The sequence below is a fragment of the Talpa occidentalis genome, unplaced genomic scaffold, assembly GCF_014898055.3.
Source record: "Talpa occidentalis isolate TD23 unplaced genomic scaffold, MPIMG_talOcc4v2.1, whole genome shotgun sequence".
Classification (NCBI taxonomy): Eukaryota; Metazoa; Chordata; class Mammalia; order Eulipotyphla; family Talpidae; genus Talpa; species Talpa occidentalis.
The window spans coordinates 19,311,910-19,325,166 of record NW_026555331.1 but is presented as its reverse complement, the minus strand read 5'-3'; the positions used below and the strand labels follow the sequence as shown (position 1 = coordinate 19,325,166).

General features: G+C 39.2%; 1 long non-coding RNA gene across 1 annotated transcript; it reads left to right on the top strand.

Annotated features, from left to right (window-relative positions):
- Positions 1-450: 450 nt before the first annotated feature.
- On the top strand, positions 451-11,580 carry LOC129145390 (uncharacterized). The gene is made up of 3 exons (XR_008550922.1): positions 451-632; positions 5,874-5,932; positions 11,561-11,580. It is a non-coding gene; the product is annotated as an uncharacterized LOC129145390 (long non-coding RNA).
- The last annotated feature ends 1,677 nt before the right edge of the window (positions 11,581-13,257 follow it).

Genomic DNA, 13,257 nt, shown 5'->3' with positions numbered 1-13,257 from the left:
GTGTCTTTGGCTTTGGCCTGGGGTGGGGGTGGAGTCCACAAAGCCTGTATGGAATTAGATTTAGGACAGCCTTTTCCCCCCTAACAAACTTAGTTATCAGAATTTGGACAAAATATTAGATCAGAATACTATGTCTCTGCTGCTTATTTACACAACACCCCTTCCTTCCTCTTTTAGCAACAGCACCCTAGCTTTTTTGGTTAACCACTCTTTCCAAAGTCTGATTGCTGAGCTCCAGTGGGTTTGTATTCTCGAGCCCAAGAGATAGAACTAAAGTCAGCGACAAACTGACTCCTTTGATGGGGTTAGCCTCGGGCAATTGCACTGAACAAAGCTAACCAAATTAGAGAGAATCCCGGGACTTTTGTGTGCTATTGTAACTGGGTGGTCTCCAAGAAAAAGGGAGGTTCTAGGTTCTCTGCCCCACCCAAGGAAGGGGGAGAGCTGAGCTGGGAGAAGGAGAGGCTGGAGAGGAGACTGAGGAAGGACTCAGGATGGAGAGGCAGGAGACTTAGAGGAGGTACCTGGAGCAGAGAGACACGTGAAGAAGCCGCACTTACTTCTCGGCCTTGGCTTGTACCAGAGACTTGGGGATATAGAAGACACTTGAAACAGTGTTGAAACAGACATGGGTGAGAGACCCTTGGGGAGGTTAGCAATGGCAGCGTTTATTTCGATTTTAGTTTTGCTTTTTTCCTTCTGGACTTGTCTGGCCTATTTTACCCCATTCCTGGGTCCCCACCAGGAGCTGCCTTAGACTTGTGGCAGACTTTCAGCCCTCTGTGGCCCTGATTTGGGCCAACCCTGTCTGGCTGGGCATTTACCCAGAGGGGCTGGTTAACTTTGGGTGTTTCTTGTGAAAGTTATTTTATCTATTCTTTTCCTGTTCTTCTTTTTATTGCAAACTATATTCATTAAAGTTCCTTTCCACTAAAGGTCTTACGCACTAGAATATGTTTTGTCTTGATGATGCGATGGCAGAACCTATTTAAAGAGGGCAGGTTTGGGGGTTTTGGGGTGCCCCCTCACCCTGCCCAGTAACACTGCTGGTAAAGGAGGCACTCTCCTTCCACTGGAGCTGAGTAGGAGGACATAAGCCTGGGGGCTATTTTGCTGCCCTGTAGGGGTGAAGACAACCTGGAAGAGGGCAGAGCTAATAGGGGAAGGAGACTAAGGCCTGTGATGTGGCTTGAGGTAGCACGGCCAACCGTCTCTGCTCCTTTCATGCTTTCTTGAGGCAGATTCAAAGTGCTAGGATGCCTTGCTGCTCCAGACCTTGAGACAGGATCCCTAGAAAATAGCTTAAGGTGGGTTGTGCTGTTACATCTCAGCAACTGTTCAGAGGATTTTCATAAAGCTCCATCCCTTCCTCTTCCTAAGTCCCCTTTTCATATCTCAGTTCAGAACAGTTAAATATTTCATCTGAAGTCCAGCCCTGTGTTCACCACACACGAGTGTCATGTAGATCAAGGAGTCAGCGGATTGAAAAACCAAGATCTGGGCTGAGAGTGAGGAGGTCTGAGTTCTCCTTGCAACCCTGCTGGAGAGGCTGGGGCAGCTCAGACTTCTTTTCCCAGAGAAAAACTGGGGTGCTGTCATTGGTTTACTCCATTGACCCTTGGCAGGAAATACTGGTGAGACAGTGTGTTCAAAGCACAAAAAGTACTTGGGAAAAGTCGCCATGTTACTTACATGGTCAAGATTATATCCCAATGGATGCAAATACATAAGCAACTGTGTTATTATGGACTCAGTAGCTAGCGCAGGGCTGCCGCTGGCTGTGTTATGAGGACCCTTTTTTGTGCTCTGGAGCTCTTTTTCCATTGAGTATGATCACCTGGTGTTCTGTAGTCGGTGTTTTCTTTGTTTCATTGATTGCTTATTAATTCATTAATTCACTACGAGTTCCTGAGCGTTTTATTCATTATTCATCACTAGAGGTACCCAAAGTAGGTCAAGCGTGGTTGGACATTCATTATTTGATTTAATCAACAAATATTTATGAGCATCAAGTATGTGTCAAGCAATGGAGATATAAAGATGAATTAACATAGTCACTACCTTCTGGAAGCTTGCTACTCAAATTTGGTCTGGAAATTAGAGGCACTGACATTCCTTATAGTGTGTTTAAAATACAGAATTTTAGGAACTGTCTCAGACTTGCTGACTCAGAAATTGTGTATTAACAAAATCCTCAGGCAATGTGTATGCATAGGAAGGTATGAAAGGCAGAGCATTAGGAATGCATATTTCACAGTGTAGTTAGTGGGAAAAGAATGAACTGGTAGCATAGAAGGTTGCATGCTCCTGGGATTCAACTCCTGCCTCTGATCCTTGGTAAGGAACCGAAGCTAGTCACTTACCTATGTTGTGACTCAATATAGTATCTTCAAAAGGAAGATAATAATGTCTGTCTGTCTTTCATTCTGAGTGCTATTGTGAAGATCACACAAGAAAATAGTTGCAGTGGTGTTAGTGCTATTCAAAAGCAAGGCAATGCCATTGACTCCATTGCCCAGGAGCTGGGATTTGATTCTGGTTTAACAATCTCCTGCTTTATGATTTTTGTTAAGACATTCTTATCTCCTGGATTCAGAGATGTGAATAATAGGTTTATAGAAGTGCCAGCATGCAGTGAGGTTCTAGTGCTTTTTAGCTAGACATATACAGAAGTTGTTGTAGTGGACATTTTAGGTATCCAACTAAGCTCAATCATACTTAGTGAGGGTTTGACCATTGGGAAAACATATTAAGTGTGACAGGCATGATTCTCCCTCTTAAGGAGTGCTTATTGTAAGATGATGATGTAATATATAAAATAATTATAGTTCATGGTACAATAATCTAGGAACTCCAGGAAATGTTCAGACAATAGGTGGAGACAGGTAGATTTGTAAAACAAGAGATCTGTAATGTAAGAACATGACAGATTACTAAGAAACTACATTTTTATTACCCACTCCTTTAGCACACTCTTAAGGCAAATTGGTCATGAGCCCACAGGTGCTGTAGAAAACGATTATTACATCACTAGGAGTGGTGACCCAGTGCCCGGTGGGATGACAGCTTGTTTTATTAGCCATCACAGTAAAGAACTCAGATACACATCACTTAGAAGCAGGAACTCTTGTCTCCTATGGTATATGAAATTTCTCTAAGAAAGAGCTATTCATACTACTTGTCTATAGTGAAAAAAATTACTAGATGAAATTAGCTAAGTATTTATTAATTTTTTATTATTTTTATTATTTTTTTTCTAACCCCAAGCTAAGTATTTAAATGGGAAAATCAATGCCTAAGTTCAACTGACCAGACCCTTTGCTGAGCCTCTGCTTCGATATGTCTCCTATCTTGTCCCTCTAAATTGTTACTCATACTCCATAACACAATATTGGAGCACCAAAGGAGTATACTTGGTGCAGTAGCAATGACCTGGTGGTGATAGAGAGTGGAAAATCAATCTAGAGGAATTAAGTTTTATTAGTGAACACTTAAGCAGTGGGGTAATCACTAGAGTGAATTCCCCCATCACAGCCTTAAATCCCCTGCCTTCCTATTACATGGCGTTTTGTTTTAAAACGTGAATTAATTGGCTGTTTACTGAGTCACAGTCTTGAGATTCCTACTTCTCATTCATCAATTCTCAGCTACATGAGTTTGAGATTGGAGGTTACTGGAGGCGGTGGGGGGGTGTACCTGGAGGGGAGGAGGGGTGTAACAGAAAGCCATCCTTTTCTGGGTTGTGTTTCCCTGTCCATGGACTATTCCACAGCTGTGTGAAAATGACCAAACTAGTCCTGCAGAAAGACAGAGCAGCCTCAGAAATGAAAATGAGGGGATCTGACTTGTATTTTAGGCTCTGTAAAATCATCACCTCCTTTCTTCTCTGGGTGGCAAGCCAGCAAGAGGAACTAGTTACTGTATTGATAGCTACCTGTGATGTTGTCATTAACTGAAAGCTGTCTGCCAATTATCATTCCCCCTACCATTGGACTCTCTACTCCAATCAGTCTGTTCCAATTTTATTTGTTGCTTTTGGGGGGCTACTTCTTTCTTGTGTACCCTGAGTCCCCTTGGTTACACCCTGAACCCCTTTGCTAGGTTTGCAATTTTTATAGAATCAGTAAATATTCACTCTTCAATGACTCTTTCCTGATTGTAATTTTATTTCACTGCCCACATGGGCATTGAGATCCTGCCATATATCAGGCAAGTGACATACAAGTCCTTTCTCTCTGTGAGATGCCTTTTGGATGAGGGAGGCAGATGCCAACCAAATAAATAAAATAGATTCACTTAGATTAGCAATAAGTGGAAAAAAGATAGTTCAATAGTTACTTAACTGAAAAGGAGGACTGAACATTGGGAGCCATTTACTACAAAGTGGCTTGGTAAATGCTTGCTGAAGGGCAGAGAGAGCCAAGAACGACCTAAGTGGTGAGAGAGGACCAGGCTTCCTGAAATCTGGGGAGGATCCTTCCAGAGGATCTGCTGGTTCAAAGCCATTGGTAGCTTCAGATTTTTTTTTTTTAAGCTGGCAAAAATAATTTATTTATAATTTCTAAATTCCTTTTCTACATAAAGACAAATTTTTACAGTCATAAGAAGATAAGGTAAATAAAAGTATAAAGCAGAGACAAAAATCAAATTTTAATTTTTAAATATCCATACCAATATTGGCTCTCAGCCATCTGTTAGATGCATAGAGGAGAGAGCTATAACTTGCAATTTGTTGGAGATTTTTTGCTTCATTTAATTAATATTGTATTACAGTGACATTGGTTTACATCTTTTTACTTCGTTGTTTGTATTTTAATGGTATAGGACATGCTCACCCTTTTCAGTATTATTACCACAGAATACCCATCTCCAAAGCACCAGGGTGCTTGGCAGGAGGCCGATAGGAAGGGAGATTTCTGGACTGACTTACTTATCTGGAAGCTGCATTTGCAAAGCAAATTCACTTTTTTTGCTTATATTGTATGTTGAATGTGTGCTTTTTTAAAAGAAAGATTTATTTATTTATGCATATAAGAGCTGGGGTGTAGCCCAGGGGTTGGGGGTGGGGGGCAGTCGGTGTAAGGATTCACCAGAGCAGAACAGGCAGATTGACTGAAATGCATTCCTGAGGGGAGCAGTAGGAGAGACAGGAAAGGTCTGCTGTGCCATGTGGGTCAGCTCCCTGGCAGGGGATTGAAATCATGCTGCAGTGGCTGCAGATTGCTTCATAGTGCAGACACTTAAATCCCTGTGCCACCAGGCAGGCCCCCAAGATCCTATACTTCTAGAATAGAAACAACGTTGAAAACAATATTACATCAATTTAAAAAAATTTTTTTAAAGATTTATTTATTTATACAAGAACCGGGTACAGGCCAGATATGCGGGAAGGTGAGAGGATTCACCAGAGACAGAGTGGGGAACAGAACAGGCAGATGGACTGAAACACACTGCTGAGGGGAGCAGCAGGCAAGACAGGAGAGGTCTGCTGTGCCCTGTGGGATTCTCACCAGGTGGCAGGGATCGAACCCACACTGCAGAGACTGTGGACAGCTTCACAGCACTGTGCTCAACCACCTGCGCCACCAGGGTGGCCCCTTAAAATTTTTTTAAAAAAAAAACTTTGCCTGTTTTATCTGAAACTCTCTGCTGAATTCTTTCTCCTAGAAGTTCTCCATACCCACATGTGTTGGGGGTCTGTAACACCATGACATAGTGTTATCTATGATCTTAATATTTTAGAATCCTACTACTTCTCCTTTTTACTTTATGGCTTTTAAGTTCTTTACATTTAACGTTGTGGCATTCTAGAAATGCTTAAGACTCAAAATATAATGAAGAATAATTTGCAGCTAATTTTTTTTTCTTCTTAGTAGGGACTCTGAAGAATTTCTCGGTCATGTGAAGCATAAAGGTTCTTCTGAACATCACTGTAAGTGCAAGAGCACTTATAACAATAGCAATGTGAGCAGTGTTTTCTGTGTGCCAGACTCTCTTCTGAACACTTATAATGACTCACTCACGCTAGCGGCAACGCTTCACAGAGGGTACTACTTTTCATCCCCCAATTTATGAATGAAGAAATAGAGACCCTGATGCTAAATTCACACACTTGTAAGTAGGTGGATAGTTTGGGAACTCTGAATATGTAACATCACCTCAATAAGAGCTTCAATCATGGAGTCACATCCCAGAGGATAGGATTTATTCAACACTAAGCTCATTTCTGCAGAATGAGCCAACAATTCCACTGCTGGGGAGAGTATGTCTTATTGTTAGCATGTGCTGTGAAGTTACCAGGCGGTTTTCAACTTGCAGTTATCAGTGAAATAGCATATTGAATGAATGCCTCAAATGTAGCTTATATTGCAATGCATTGTATGCCTTAGGTACAAAAGTCAGGAAAGATGGCTCTAAATGATGTCACAGGATTAAGAATGGCGCCTTGTTTCAAATGCAGGGATGAAGGCCAACTGTCTTCATCTTAGCAGAAGCATGTCAAGGACCAAGATGACACAATCTTCATTGAATACTAAAAATCTCAGCAATAATGGTCCTTTAAGATGAAACGATTGGCGTCTAAGATAAAATTTCAAGTAAATGTGGATGGCAGGGTCTGTCTCTCCCTTTCCCTTTTGATTACCATGAACATGACACGAATTACTTCCTAGAGTGCACCAAAATCATATAATTGTTCTTATCCTAACTTCTTAAAAACTTTTAGCCCTAGCAAATTTAACTCAGAAACAGTCTATGTTATTTTTTTTTAGTCAGATATTGTACCTTCTCCCTCTCTCTTAAAAAAATAAAAATCTTGCAAAACAACAGTTGCTCACAAATAAAATAAAAGCAACTACCCATCTGTCATCACTGATCTTATAAAACTGTGAGTTGTCTTTCTGATTTCTCTTCAACTCTTGACATACAACTCAAAACACCTTTTCTCAGACAGGTTATGTGGTTATTTCAAATACCATCTAAAAACTCTACAAAGAAATTTGATTAAATTGGAAGCACAGATGACTGATATTCTTAAAATAATTGCTGCCTTAGTGATTCAACATGTGAGCCCTGCAGTTTATTACACTTTAAAGTGAACTAATCTAAATTAAAATCTTCTAAGATCAATAGCTTATTTTTTTTAAAAATACAGAGCATTCTTAATGTATTATCAGGCCAGATAAGTCATATTTTCAGAACTTAAAAGTTTATTGCAGTCCCAAACTAATGTAGATAGAGGAATATTTTACAGCAAACCCCTATTAATTTTTGCACAAATATAATAAGAAAAGATCAGCCACGCCAAGTGTGAATGTCTCCAAGTCTATCTAGTTCCTTCTTTCAGCATAACTCTTCATTTGAAAGATAATATTTTCTTTCGATGTGTGGAACAACATATCAACCTGGGCTTTTATTACTAAAACAACTTGAGTCATTCACTTTTTTTTTTTTTTTTAAATAGAAGCATGTTTTTATTTATTTATTTATTTGTTTGTTTGTTTTGTTTATACATGCACTGGGTACAATCAGAAGCGCGGGAGGGTGAGAGAATTCACCAGAACCAGAGCAGGGAGCAGAGCAGGCAGAAGGACCGAAGTACACTGCTGAGGGGAGCAGCGGGCGGCAGGAGAGGTCTGCGCGCCATGTGGGACCCTCCTCCGGTGGCCGGGGAGCAGCCGGGGAGCAGCCGGGGATCGAACCGGCGCCGCAGAGGCCGCGGGCAGCTTCGCAACCCAGTGCTCAACCGCTGCGCCACCGGGGAGGCCCCGAGTCATTCACTTTTGCATTGCTCTTAGGTGATGGCAAAGTTTTGGTAAATTTATAGGAAAAATGGTCTAACTGAGTGAAAGTTGAAATTCAATCAAGGACATGGTATTGTTAATTAGGAAAATGCCTCTGGGCCTTGGAGACAGGCTTAAGATCCACGAGGAAGCAAAATCAATAGAAATCAAAGATGGCAGCGCCCCTTCGTTTGGCTTCCTTGTAGAGAAACATAGAGCGCCTATTCTGAAAGGGTCCAATCCATCTTTTGATTATGTTCACCAGCAAGAGGGTTTGGGAAATATTCCAGGTGCCTCTGCTTATAGGCAAAGAAAAGATTGGATATGGTGCTGGAAAATGGTAAAGTTAACTGTTGAGGGTATTTTCTAAACACCAATCTCAGAGGTCCACTATGTTCACAAAGAACTTTACAACCTTTGTCTCTAACACTTTTATTTTTCCACTTTGTGTCAGGGAAACATTTGAGACCAGCTCCGTGCTAGAATTCTTTGTGAGTCAGTGCATATTGCCTCTTTTTTATCTTTATAATTTAGATTGAACTTGCCAACATGAAAGACAAGGAGATTCCTGGCCAATGCCAGAGTTCTGCCTGCTGAAGTATCCTTCACCATTTATGATACTCACTTTTGTCTAAGAGGAGGCTCAGAGGAATGTGAGAAGAATGCATTTTCTTAGGAATTATTTTACCATCTTACCCTGACCACCCCCTCGGGGGTTCTTCCTCTTCGTGCTGCTACCCTCTTCACTCCTTTATCACATCACCTGGTCAGAAGTGTGATTATTAAGATCCACTCTGCATGGCAAATATCACATAACATCTCGTCTATAAATGATCTCAGGAGGCCTGGAGTTGTGGAAGGTCACAAAAGCTAGATGTTGGGAAGACATTGCTATGGTAATATAAATGTAAAGTCTTCTTATGGTGTAATCTATGGTATATGGGATTTGAATGAAATGGAAGCCAGGATATAAAAGTAATCATTTACATTTGCTGCTGCTTTATTGGGTATTTACATTCAAGCTAATTATTTTCTAGTAACTAAGACTTAAAAGCAGTGATAAAGTGGCTTTTGTATGCCTATAGACTTGCTCTACTTGGCTTATAGTAGGATCCTTTGTGCATTAAAAGACTTATTAACAGCTGTAAAGGGGTTTTGATAATAGGCAGCATATCTTGTGGAGAGTTAGTCAATATCAAAGCACCGTTTAACAACCTTATTTAATAATCACAATACTCCAATAAATTAGGTATTACTATATCAGAGGCAGTTTATAGATAATGAAACATGAAACTACTCACCAAACCCTTTACCTAAACTGATCAGACCACCTGCCTCTCTACTAAAAGGAAAGACTGGGATTCAAATCTGGGTTTTTTTCTCCTACGTCTTGTGCTTTTTTTTAGCCACTGCATAAAGCCTCTCCTTGTCTGAGCTGATCACAGCCCCAATAATAGCGTTTGCCATTTTGAAGGACTCTTTGTCTGAAGATCCACATCCATGAGGGGCCCAGAGGAAGCTATAGTTGAGGTACTAGGAGTTGGTAGGTTAACCCCATACTTGAGCTCTGGGTATTCCACTGAAGACCTCTGAGCTGCCTAGTCCCTCACAGAAGCCTAAGTCTCTTTTCTGACAATTGAAGGACCACAGAGCATTCCATTGCCCTTGTTGATGGCTGGTCTTTGCCTTTATTCCATGGAGTACCTCGGTCTCCATTCCTCTCCATGGGCCTCTGTTCCTCTGTGTGGAAATCTTTGACTCAGTTGTTCTCCAAATCATGGCTGGGCTTGTCAGGGTTTTTGACACTACCAGACATTGCTCTGTGTCATTAGAATATACACTTTATAGGAGAGGAGCGTATTGGACTTGGCCACCAAAGCAGCATAAGCATTGAGTACATTGCTTGGCATAGATTAGGTGTGCCAAGAAAATGTTGAGTGAATTAACAGTAAGTTTCTCCATTTTCCATATCACCTTAGAAGGCATCTCTCAGGTCGGATCCCACCTCCTCCACCTTCACTATTTTTCCTTGCCACTGGAAAACTACCACCTTCTCTTGGCCTAAGGCCTGATATGTGATAATAGATAGAAGATGCCAATATTTAAACCTACCTGTTTACTGAGATGACAAAGAGGCTAAAGGTCTACTTTTTACCAAATACCTCCATGTTTTAAAAATATGTGCTACCTGATTTTATGCAACACATAAACCAACACCAGAATGAGACTAATGATGACATTTACATAAATAGGCTATCAATATTAAAATAACACGATGGAAGTTTCAAATGTAACATTAATTAGAAACATGAATTAATTTTATTATCAGCCATTAATACCCTGAGGACATCGTCATACTTCTCAAAATACTGAAGTGCAAGTTTGATATTTTTTCTGTGCAGAGTAAAATGAAAATTTCATAACATAAAGCATGATTTTTTTAATTAGACTTTATTTAAAACAATTATCTATTTCACTGTCATTTATTAAAAGATTTTAAAAAGTATAATTTACCTACCACAAAATTCATTTACTTTTATTTAGTCCACAGTTCAATAATTTTTTTGTAAAAATGTGCAACTTTGTGGAACATCACCATATTCAATTTTTAAAATATAACATGTCATTCTTAATGTACTTAATGTACAAGCTGCTTATTTTAATTTCTCAGTTCACTTTCAGATGTGGTGATATAAACCACAGAAAGACATGGAAGGTATTGAAAACTACTGATGAAGGAATTGATTAAAAACCTGCATTGGGTATTGGCTGGTATAACTGATATGTTGACTAACTGTAAGGTAACAACCTCCTCTTACCTTTTTTTGCACATAAGAGCAATGCCTGCATAATTTCAACTTGACAGATTCTTGATATACAATGTGCAGCATAGAGACAAATATGGGGAGGGAGAGTTGTGGATGAACAGAAAGACCAAGCAAGCCCTATGAACAAACTCTTCAAGGTAGTGCCATTTCCAGTTTTCTAGTCTCAGAATATTACCCGCCTTATCAAGGGGTAGAATCTGTGTTAAGTGTTCGTTCTCCTAGTGGCTAGATTTAATCAAAGAGGATGTCATTTTTTGCAGAATACTGTATGAGTCAGAAAAATTAGGTTATGCTGCAAAACAAGCAAGTCCCAGATCTCAGATGCCTACAAAACTAAAGGTTTGTTTCCCCTGAAAGCAACTCATGTGATTTTTACCCTTGATACATTGGGAATTAGTATTATGATCACACCCAATTTTAAAAGAACAGCGAGGTCTCACCCTGTGTCCAGAAAGAAAGAATTAAAGTCAGTGAATGGTAGTAAAGCTTCCTGCCACATAGTATAGCACTATTTGATGAAACAAGGGGCAAGAGAAAGCTCAAGATACCAAAAGTCTTGCATCAGAATTCTTTTTGTGAAAAATATTCTTCTCCTTTGGGAGAATCCCTTGATAAACGTCTTAATGTGAGGGCTGAGATCAAACAAGCAGACCCTAGCAGATTACCCCTGAATTACTCCAAGTGTGATAATTTAAGGATTTGCTGTGGTTTCAAGAGGAAGAAGAGAAAATAGCAAAACAAGAATGAAGATGTGGAAGTCATCAAGATGGAGAGTTTGAGACAAAGTGAAAGAAGACCAGTGATAACCTTAAATTTATTAGCAAATGACTGAGGTGTCTTTTCAGAACAGAGATACCTATGGTCCCATTTTTCTCACATAATTGCAATTTAACTTCCTCCTCCATTTTTGCCTTCAATTCTCAGTTAATCTGCTATATTTTTTTCGCACAGGTTTCTTCTGTGAATAAATGAATGGAGAGCTAATTATCTGGTTTAATACATTGCTAAATGAAGATACTATCACAGCCTGGCGGTAGACACCTTCATACTCCAGAACCAAGAAAGATGTCATAATACAGGAAGACTTCAGATTGCCATAGGTCATAGAATTTAGTATTGAAGTCTAATATCTCAAGGAGTGAGGACATCCCAGTTGGTTATATTAGCATATATTGAAGATTATATTAGCATAATATCCAGGTCTATTTGCATTTATCAAGTTGAAAAAAGTTCTTTGTTGCATTTATGTGATTCTTCCACATTTCCCCTAATTTGCAATGTGTCTTTGTCTTTTATGTTTTGGTTCTGTTCTAAATTTTCCCTTTCTCTTATATTTTTTCATCATTTTTGTCTCCATGTCACATGACAAGACCACCAACTCACGGTGCTAATTTGGTCAATGTAAAAACCAGTGTATGATACCAATTTCATCCTGACTTCTGAATCCTTAGATAACACATTTTAGGAATTTATTTTCAGTTCAGGGGGAAAAAAAAGCACCAGATATCATTGTTCATGGAGACATGGATGGGAAATTGGGGTCTATGTGGAGAGTAAGGGACCTCTATCAGCCATGGCTTGAGGCTTGGAACATCAGTGTGGCGATACTTGGGAATGCAAAGCTCCCTGCTCCTAATTTTGCCAGGTGGTTGGACCCTATTCTAATTTCAGTTGCAATTATAAAGATGATAAAATGGAAAAATAAATATTTGTGCAATGACTGGGAAAAGTCAATTAGTTTTGCACCAATGAGAAATAACGCAGAACTCCTCATGTCTTATAATAAATTGGCGTTCTCCACATATATTTTGAAATGCATATTTACTGTCCAAATGTACTTTGAAAATTAAATAGCACTAGAATAAAGTATACTCTGCAAGTGTTAGTAAAGGAAATGTGCAATAAAGTTTCTGTATTTTAGGGAGAAAAAATAATTAAAATAGGATCTAGATGTTCAATAATTTATCAAAGATAAATGTCAGAGGTAGCTTTTTTCTTTCCATAATCTATCAGCTTGTATGATCTTTTTTTCTCTAGCTGTCCCTGGCCATTTCAAGAATGCATAGATATGGCTAATATCAGTCATTTAGTAGTGCAATTAAAGCTTAACATGCCAAGTCCAATTTTTTTAAGGAAGAAAAGTTCAGTACATTATAACTTTTTCTCCATGTTAGCTGACTTGACAACTAGATCTGAAAGTACTTTGCCATATTTTTTCATGTTTGTTCAGGCAATCACCTATTTGATTAAAGGCTGGTTTTACAGATGAAGTATTAATATGAACATCCTTTGTTTATTGAGAAATTGTCATTAGCCTTATATGTGAAATCCTTTTACATAGATTATTGAGATGCTTTTCTATAAATTATTGCATTTGATATTTTTAACATTCCCATGAGGTAAATCCAATTATCCCCATTTTGTAAATAGGAAAACATATTCAGAAATGTTATGATAACTTACCTGTAAGTAGAGGGCTACCCAAGTCTGCAGAAATGCAGATGGTTTATTGTGAATCTTACCAGTATGTGCCATCCGTTCATGTATCCATCTGCCTAGTCAATCATCCATTCCTTCTTTCATGATTTCTAAAAATTGCAAAAATTTATTCATGATATATTAGATATTTCACACTAAGAACTGGACAT